Here is a 9,611-nt window from a genome sequence, read left to right as displayed (position 1 = left end):
CATGAAAATTTTGGATCAAAACACATGATGCATGCAAGAACACTATGAATGTCAAGATGAACACCAAGAACACTTTTGAAGATCATGATGAACATCAAGAACATATTTTTGAAAAATTTTTTATGCAAAGAAAACATGCAAGACACCAAACTTAGAAATCTTTAATGCTTAGACAATATGAGTGCAAGAATGCACATGAAAAACAACAAAAGATGCAAAACAAGAAAAACATCAAGATCAAACAAGAAGACTTACCAAGAACAACTTGAAGATCATGAAGAACACCATGAATGCATGAATTTTTGAAAAATGCAATAAATATATTTTTAAAACATGCAAATTACACCAAACTTAAAAATTGACTCAAGACTCAAACAAGAAACACAAAATATTTTTGGTTTTTATCATTTTATGAATTTTTTGTATTTTTATTTTTATTTTTTTCGAAAATTATATTTTTGAAAAACGAAATTAGAGAAAAATTTTTGAAAGAATTTTTGAAAACTTTTTAAAAAGAAAATAAAAGAAAATTACCTAATCTGAGCAACAAGATGAACCGTTAGTTGTCCAAACTCGAATAATCCCCGGCAACGGCGCCAAAAACTTGGTGTTGTTGCCGGATAAAAAAAAACTTGGCGCTGTTGTTGCACGTAATTGTAATTCAAACAATCCCCGACAACGGCGCCAAAAACTTGGTGGACGAAATTGTGATCATCAACAATGGCTCCAAAGACTTGGTGCTCTCAAACGTGAATCTCACTTTGTCACAACTCCGCACAACTAACCAGCAAGTGTACTGGGTCGAACAAGTAATACCTTACGTGAGTAAGGGTCGATCCCACAGAGATTGTTGGTATGAAGCAAGCTATGGTCACCTTGTAAATCTCAGTCAGGCGGATTCAAATTGATAGTGGTTTTCGGAAAATATAAAGAGATACTTAATTAAATAATAAAGGATAGAAATACTTATGTAAATTCATTAGTGGGAATTTCAGATAGGTGTATGGAGATGCTGTGTTCCTTCTGAATCTCTGCTTTCCTACTGCTTTCATCCAATCTTTGTCACTCCTTTCTATGGCAAGCTGTATGAAGGGCATCACTGTTGTCAATGGCTACATCCCATCCTCTCAGTGAAAAAAGTCCAAATGCTCTATCACGGCACGACTAATCATCTGTCGGTTCTCGATCATGTTGGAATAGAATCCCTTGATTCTTTTGCGTTTGTCATCAAACCCAACAATTGCGAGTTTGAAGCTCGTCACAGTCATCCAATCCCAGAATCCTACTCGGAATACCACAGACAAGGTTTAGACTTTCCGGATTCTCATGAATGCCGCCATCAATTCTAGCTTATACCACGAAGAGTCTGATCTCACAGAATGGAAGGCTCGGTTGTCAAGCAAGGGGCAACCATGTACCATGCATCAGGAATCCAATAGATACGCACTCTAGCTCTCACTTGTAGAACGGAGAGGTTGTCAGGCATGCGTTCATAAGGATGGATGATGATGAGTGTCACGGATCATCACATCCACCAGGTTGAAGTATGAATGGCATCTTAGAACAGGAATAAATCAAATTGAATAGAAAGTAATAGTAATTGCATTAAAACTTGAGGTACAACAGAGCTCTACACCCTTAATCTATAGTGTGTAGAAACTCCACCATTGAGAATACATAAGTGATGAAGGTCGAGGCATGGCTGAATGGCCAGCCCCCAAAATGTGATCACAGGATCAAAAATACAATCCAGGATGAAAATACAATAGTAAAATGTCCTATTTATAATAAACTAGCTACTTAGGGTTTACAGAAGTAAGTAATTGATGCAGAAATCCACTTCCAGGGCCCACTTAGTGTGTGCTTGTGCTGAGCTTGAATGTTACACGTGCAGAAGCTTTTATTGGAGTTGAACGCCAAGTTGTAACGTGTTTCTGGCGTTCAAATCTGGTTCGTGACGTGTTTCTGGCGTTTGACTCCAGAATGCAGCATGGAACTGGCGTTGAGCGCCAATTTACATCATCAAATCTCGAATAAAGTATGGACTATTAAATATTGCTGGAAAGCTCTAGATGTCTACTTTCCAACGACATTGATAGCGCGCCATTTGGAGTTTTGTAGCTCCAGAAAATCCATTTCGAGTGCAGGGAGGTCAGATTCTAACAACATCAGCAGTCCCTTGTCAGCCTTCTTATCAGAGTTTTGCTCAGGTCCCTCAATTTCAGCCAGAAAATACCTGAAATTACAGAAAAACACACAAACTCATAGTAAAGTCCAGAAATATGAATTTAGCATAAAAACTAATGAAAACATCCCTAAAAGTAACTAGATCATACTAAAAACTATCTAAAAATAGTGCCAAAAAGCGTATAAATTATCCGCTCATCAGCCTAAAACTGGCGTTCAATGCCAGCCATGGAGCAGAAGACCAGCAAGCTCAGCCCCCCCAATGGGCATTCAACACCCAAAGCCCAAGTTGAACGCCAGGCTTGACCGAAGCACGCAACCAAAAGTAGACCCAAAGTGGATTTTAGCACTCCTTAGCTTATCAACTCTTATCTTTGTAACTTCTAAATTTAAATTAACATCTTTTAGGTTTAGTTTTTACTATTTAAAGAAGAGATCACTTATTCATTTAGGAGAGATCCAGATAGATCTTCTTTACTTTTATTTTGTTTTCTCTATCAAGTTTGAGTAACTAAACCCTTTCTATGATGTATTTTCGTTCTTCATCTAAATGAATATGGGGTGGAACGAAAGTATGACCCCTTTTTCTACATGAGTTCTTGTGATACTCTGACCAAGGTCACTAGGGCTACAGCTTGAGAATAAATCTCCTAAACTGCAATTACCTGGACTAATTGGGATATGTGACATAAAATCCTGTTAGCTTAAGATAATTAAGGTTTTTGTGGCGCTAAACTAGAATATTACGCTTCATTCTCTGATCCGAAAGATCTAACCTTGTCTGTGGCACTTTAAGTAGGATCAGGGGAGAGTTAATTGGATTGAGCTTCACTCTCATTTGAATTGAATGGCCACTAACCTTGGCTTTTGATGAGAATTAGAAGAGATTAGATTGCCAAGGAATTGGAGTTTAGTCACTTACAATTTGTCATAAAACGAATCATTCATTATTAAAGAAGTTAGTAAGAAGTATTAATCCAGAAGGATAACTATCTCTGAGGCATTAACGGTTTCCATATATTATCTCTTTATTAATTTTTTAATTGCTTTCTTTATTATTTTGCTTTATGCGCCTACAACAATAACCCTTCTTTTATTATTTGCCTAACTAAATCCAACAAGATAGTTATTGCTTGCTCAATCCAACAATCCTCGTGGGATCGACCCTCACTCACCTGAGGTATTACTTGGATGATCCATTGTACTTGCCGGTGAAGTTGTGCGAGTTCAAATTTTGTGCACCAGTTCAAAAGGAAGTGATGAAGCTGTCGGAGGCTGACATAATTTACCCAATCTCTAATAGCTCTTGGGTGAGTCTGGTGATACATGCGCATCATGTTGTATGTTTCTATACTTTTTCATATAAAAATTAATGCATAATGATTAATTTTGGAGTGTATAGGTGCTTAAGTTGTAAATTACTTTGATTCCTTTGATTTGATGAATTTTGTAGAAAATAAGAGAAAAAGAAGCAAAAAATCTCAAAACAAGCTCAAAAGAAGAAAAGATGAAATTTTGGGCATGCTTTGAAGCTTAGGATACGCTTTGAAAGCGTGGCCCTGAAGTGTGTCAAGGGCGTATGGATGGCGTGTATGTGGCGTGTGTGTGTGCTTGGACGTGCCCTATGGAATGTAAGGGAAGTGGCACGATGGGCCACACTTTGCTGGACAGATTGACCTCTCCTCACTCTAACAACAATACCTTGAGCTATAAACCTTCAAATGAGGTGATTCTAGTGCCATTAAAAGTATAATTTCAGAGCTTTACAACCATATATACCACTTTATAGTGGACACTGGATTTAAGGTTGTAATTAACCCCGAAAATGCAAGATGAGAATAGCATCAGTATGTCACATGCCATCCTGAACTTTTCACCTTCAATGGAACATAACTTGAGATATAAATTCCTAAATGGCGCGCTTCTAGTAGCGATAGAAAGTAGACATTCAGAACTTTCGAACCATATATAACACATTATAGTGGAAGTTGAAGCTGAGGGTGAACATCACTATTCTCTCAGCATTATAAACCTGGCATGCACTATGGCTTGCCTGGGAAGTGGTACACTGGGCCACTATCCTAAAGGGCCAAAATAAGCATGTGTACTCCCGTGTGACTGGAGTGTCTCATTTCACACGCCTTTGTGCCTTAATTTCTAGAAATCTAGGCGTGTGGAGTGGCATGTCTGGAAAGTGGCACGCCGGGCCATTTTGACAGACTAACCTCTTCACCTTCAAAAGAGTAAAATTCATCTATATAGGTCCAAATGATGCGTTTTTAGTGGTGTTAGAAAGATGACTTCTAGAGCTTTCCAAGGATATATAATAGTTTATAGTGTGCATTCATTTTGAGGCCATGAATGATCCCATCTTTCTGTGTTACAAAATGGGCGTGTTCGACAGCGTGTAACCAGCATGAGATTTTACACGCCTTTGAATTTGCACTCCCAGGGGCACCATTTTGGTACTGGCATGTAGAATGGTATGGTAGGAGAAGTGGCACACTGGGCCACAACTCCAGGAAGCACTTTTTATCCAAAATGGGCATGCCAATCAAGTGGCACTTGAACCACGCACCAGCTTTCTCCTACAGCCTCCAACCTTCAACCAAGTCCACTCCAACCTTTATCTAAGCCATAATTCACAATCAATCAAAGCTCAAAGACCTACTATCAAGAAATCAAGACCACAAGAATCATCTGGAAGTAGTTAGAAAATTTACATTTGATGTAATTTGAATTAAATGTCATTTGAATTTGTAATTTAGGATAGCTATAAATAGGACCTTAGATTCATCTTTTTACACTACCACCTCTATAGGGGGTCTTAGGACTCTTTTCTCCTCACTCTCATTCTCTTCCTCTCTTCAACTTTCTTTCTTACCCACTTTTGTAAATATTTAGTTATGAGTTTCTGATTCTTTTCATTGGGAAAAAGAGCTCTGTTACAATTTAATGGATTATTATGTTTTTCTTCTTCATCTTCAATTCTTTTCTTATTGTTTCTTTAGAAAGAATCTTCATTTTTCATTTCAAGAATTCAAATGTCTTGGAAAAGAATTTGAATCTAACATGAATTCTATGTGAGCCTTGGAAAAGGGATTATAGAATTATTCTTGAAGTTCTTTATTCATGAAATTGTGTGACTCTAAATCAGAGACCAGTTTTCATCTCTTATCATGAACAATTAGATCAAGAAATTGGCAATTGATCAAGTTAAGAGAGATTGAATTGCAAAGGAATTAGAATTCAATCACTTGTCAAGGAATTGAGAATTGTTGATCCTGAGAATACAACATCTCTGGATCCCAATATTCTTTTCATTCTTAATTCTTGTTCTTTACTTTCTAGTCACTACAAAAAAGGTCTATGGTCACGGAAAAAAACTGTGACCATAGCTAGTGAAAAGGGTGACCATAGATCTATGGTCACAGTTTTGGACCTATGGTCACGATTTTTTACCGTGGCCTATTCGGGCATGGCTACAGGTCTATGGTCATGATTTTTTTTATCTATAGTCACAGTTGCAATTTTTGAATTCTAACACTTTAGGCCATGGTTTTTAACCGTGACCATAGGTTAATCTATGGTTACGCATAAACACCGTGACCATAGCCTTATCTATGGTTATTGTTTTCACCGTAACCAAGGCCTCTATGGACACCCTTCCTTAAAATCGTGACCATTGCTTCTATGGTCACCCCTCCTTAAAATTGTGACCATAACTTATCTGTGGTCATGGTTTTCACAGTGACCATAGCCTCTATGGTCACCCCTCCTTGAAACCGTGACCATAGCCTTATCTATGGTCACCCCTCCTTAAAACCGTGACCATAGCCTTATCTATGGTCACCCCACCTTATAACTGTGACGATAGCCTTATCTATGGTCATAGTTCCGTGATCATAGCCTCTATGATCACCCTTCCTTAAAACCGTGACCATAGCTTTATCTAGACCATAGCCTCTATGGTCACCCCACCTTAAAATCGTTATCTATGATCACGGTTTTCACCGTGACCATAGCATCTATGGTCACCCTACCATAAAACCGTGACCATAGCATATATGGTCACCCATCCTTAAAATCGTAACCATAGCCTTATGTATGGTCACAGTTTTTACCGTGACCATAGGTTATCTATGGTCACCCTATTTTAAAATATTAACTATAGCCTGTTTTGTTTTATGAGATTTAATTTTTTTAAAGCATAATCACATCCCAAAATGATGATAATCACAAAATAAATCTAAAAATAAGAAATTCAAAAAATCTAAATCATAAAAGTTACATTATAAGCTAGATATATTTAATTTTTAGTCTAAACAACACAAATCAAAATAGAGTGCAATTTATCCAATTATAGGTAATACTGGGTAAAGTTTCTTTTTAAAAAGTACACAACATATCAAAATATTACATTTAGATAACTAAAATCGTTGTAAGACCCATCCGATGTCATATTTGTATGGAACATATTTCTTCACATCATGTCTTTCTGCTAGCAAAGAAATAAACATGTTAGAACAAAGCGAAAACGCTTTTGATGCAGCAAAATAAAAGAGGAAGATAAAATATGTTTATTTAGTTTCTTGCTTTTGAAACTTTGCAAGTTATACTTGCTACAGTAACTCTTTGAGTTTCTTCATTAATCAAAATAAATAAATAAAAAATAACTCATTTTCATTATTAATACAAGGGGAAGATAAAATAAAGGAGTTTTAAACTTTTTTCTTACTTGATTTTGCATTGAGTTAGCAAGTAAGCTGCTGAAACAAGGTTTTCATGTAAGACTAATTCACGTATTGAAAATAATTTACTAGTAGTATAATAAGTGAACAAATTAAGAAACTACCACAATATGATTTGATTTGAAGAACATAGAAATTGGAGGGTGAGTGGAAATTCTTGATTGAATTTTTTAGCACTTAAACATAACATCTGCACTTACCAAGAAAAAAACATGCATGACTTGTGAGACAGCCACGCACATCACAAATTGAAAGGCCAAGCAATTGTTTTCACTATGAAAAGCCTAGTCTTGTCTTGTGTATGTGTTCGTTTCAGTTTTACAGCCGGTTTCCATATAATAATATAAATGATTCACAATCCTAAAACCTTAAATATTTAACTACCTTCAATGTATGATTTTTAAAAGAGCGTTACCATTAGAATAAACCCATCATCAAAGGAACAAAATAAACAACTATTTGTAAATAACCAGCAAAAGAGTGCATGTTACCAAAAGCTAGTAAGAGCTATGCCTTTTTATTTTTAAAAGCTTTTTAGGCTTAAATCTTTGGACATTTATGAATAATAATATGATGACAAGTTTGTAAAACTTAAATAATCAAAATTTAAGATAAGTGCTATCTATCATTTTCGTGGAATTTCTCAGCTGTAAACTATCAATCAGACTAAACTTGAAGTTTAAATCCAAAATTAGGCACATCACTGTGTGACACCAACAATTAGGCACATCACTGCAGTTTAAACATTCTAAAACAGTTATATTTTCCACTCTGGAACCATATGTTTTCAATGCAATTAATTTACTTAGAAAATATCCTAATGATAAATGATGTGTGTGTGTCTATATATATATATATATATATATATATATATATATATATATATATATTATGAATAGGATCTACATACCAAAATTAGTGGTACAGTATAATTTATTGTTAATTATTGTTCACACTTGACACATAGTAAGCAAAAAGCATGGAGAATTTGAACAGTAGTTAAAAGAGAGGTGTTTGTTAAGGATAGTGGGATATATAGTAGATACTGTGTATCTGAATTTACTATACTACTATAATGGTGAGGGAATGAAGCATAAGTTGTAGAGAATAATTTGATTGAATCAACAAAAAAAAATTTTCTGGCCATTAAGTACTTTTAGCTGTCTCAATACTAGTCTCAATAATATGAAGGCAGCAAGGAATGCAGAAACATCTATAGGTGCAAAAATGTTGGGAACTTGGAACAAACACCATCATGGAATACAATTTCCAAATAGTCATACAACAGATTTATTCACAAGGCATCTACAAGATGACATCATCCACCATTCTTCATTTTGTTTTCAAACATAACATAAACGTTTAAAGTAGTCTCTCACGCAACCAAAATAGTATGTCAAGAAAAATGCAAATAAGGTGAAGTTTTTTTAAATGAACACTAAACCAACAGTTCTACACTAAAACATAGGTTATTGGAAATAAATACATCAGCAACAACTAAATTCAATCCAAACTAAATGAAAAATACAACAGCAACAACAACTAAATTGAATCCAATTCCAAACTCATAATCCAAATTAAATTGAATTCAAAATTATATCAACATTCAACAAATTAAATAAATAATCCAATTCTAAACTCAAAATCTTAAAAAAATTAGAAAAAGAAATGAAACTGAAAAAGCATTGGCCTACCAGAGAGATGGCGAGAGATGAACGTCGATGACAGAGTGAGCTCGGAGAGTGCAAGTTATGTAGTACCAAATCTTGAACAAGTTTCCTGCTCTATGAGGAAATGGAGTAGCCAAAGTTGGAATCTCCCACACTCTTCCACCATAGGGGCTCCATTGCATATTAATGATTTCACTCTCGATCAGCTTGTTCTATATAGATTGCAACCCCTTTTCGAGATAGCGTTCTTCATATAATCAAACTTGCTCTTAGAATAAGACTGAGCAGGGTATTTTTCTTCGAATAGCAACGCTTCTGCTGGGGTTCCGATTTGGTATTCTAAATAGAAAAGAGTACACAGTCTAAGCTCACGGTGACAGTGAGCTCGCGGTGAAAGTGTAAGACAGAGTTACCTTTCGAGGAGGGGAAGAAGAAGCAACCACCCAACAGTAATGGCGAGACACGACACGAAGCAGGGAAGCAATAGCAAACCTGGAGTGGTGGCAAAGAAGAAGCAACGACCCACGGCAAGAAGTAGAGCAACGGCACATGCAGTGAAGAGAGACTGAGTTGCGATACGCAGTGAATAGAGTGGGGGTTTCTACCTTCGGCGATGGTGGGGGCTGGGAGGAAGGGAAGTGAGCTCGGAAGGAGGTAGAAGAAGAAGAAGAACGAAATGGCGTAGGGTTAGAGCAATGGTTGGAGCAAGAAGACGACGAGGCTTAGAGCAAGAAGAAGAAAGTGGGCTTGGCTAGCTAGGGTTATCTTTTTTTTTCTAAGTTACGAGGGAATGGGGATTTCGGGAGGGAGGGGGAAAACGACCTCGTTTTGAGGAAGGGTAATAAAAAAATGAAAAAATGGGGATTTTGAGAGAGGAGAAACAACGTCATTTTGGGAACGAGTTTAAAAAAATGAAAAAATTGTGACTATAGACCACCTTAGGCCACCCCAATAATCGTGACCATAGACCTTTTTAGGTCACACCCCAAAATCGTGACCATAA

This window comes from Arachis hypogaea, chromosome 3, assembly GCF_003086295.3.
Source record: "Arachis hypogaea cultivar Tifrunner chromosome 3, arahy.Tifrunner.gnm2.J5K5, whole genome shotgun sequence".
In the NCBI taxonomy this organism is placed as follows: Eukaryota; Viridiplantae; Streptophyta; class Magnoliopsida; order Fabales; family Fabaceae; genus Arachis; species Arachis hypogaea.
This window is presented reverse-complemented; position numbering follows the sequence as displayed.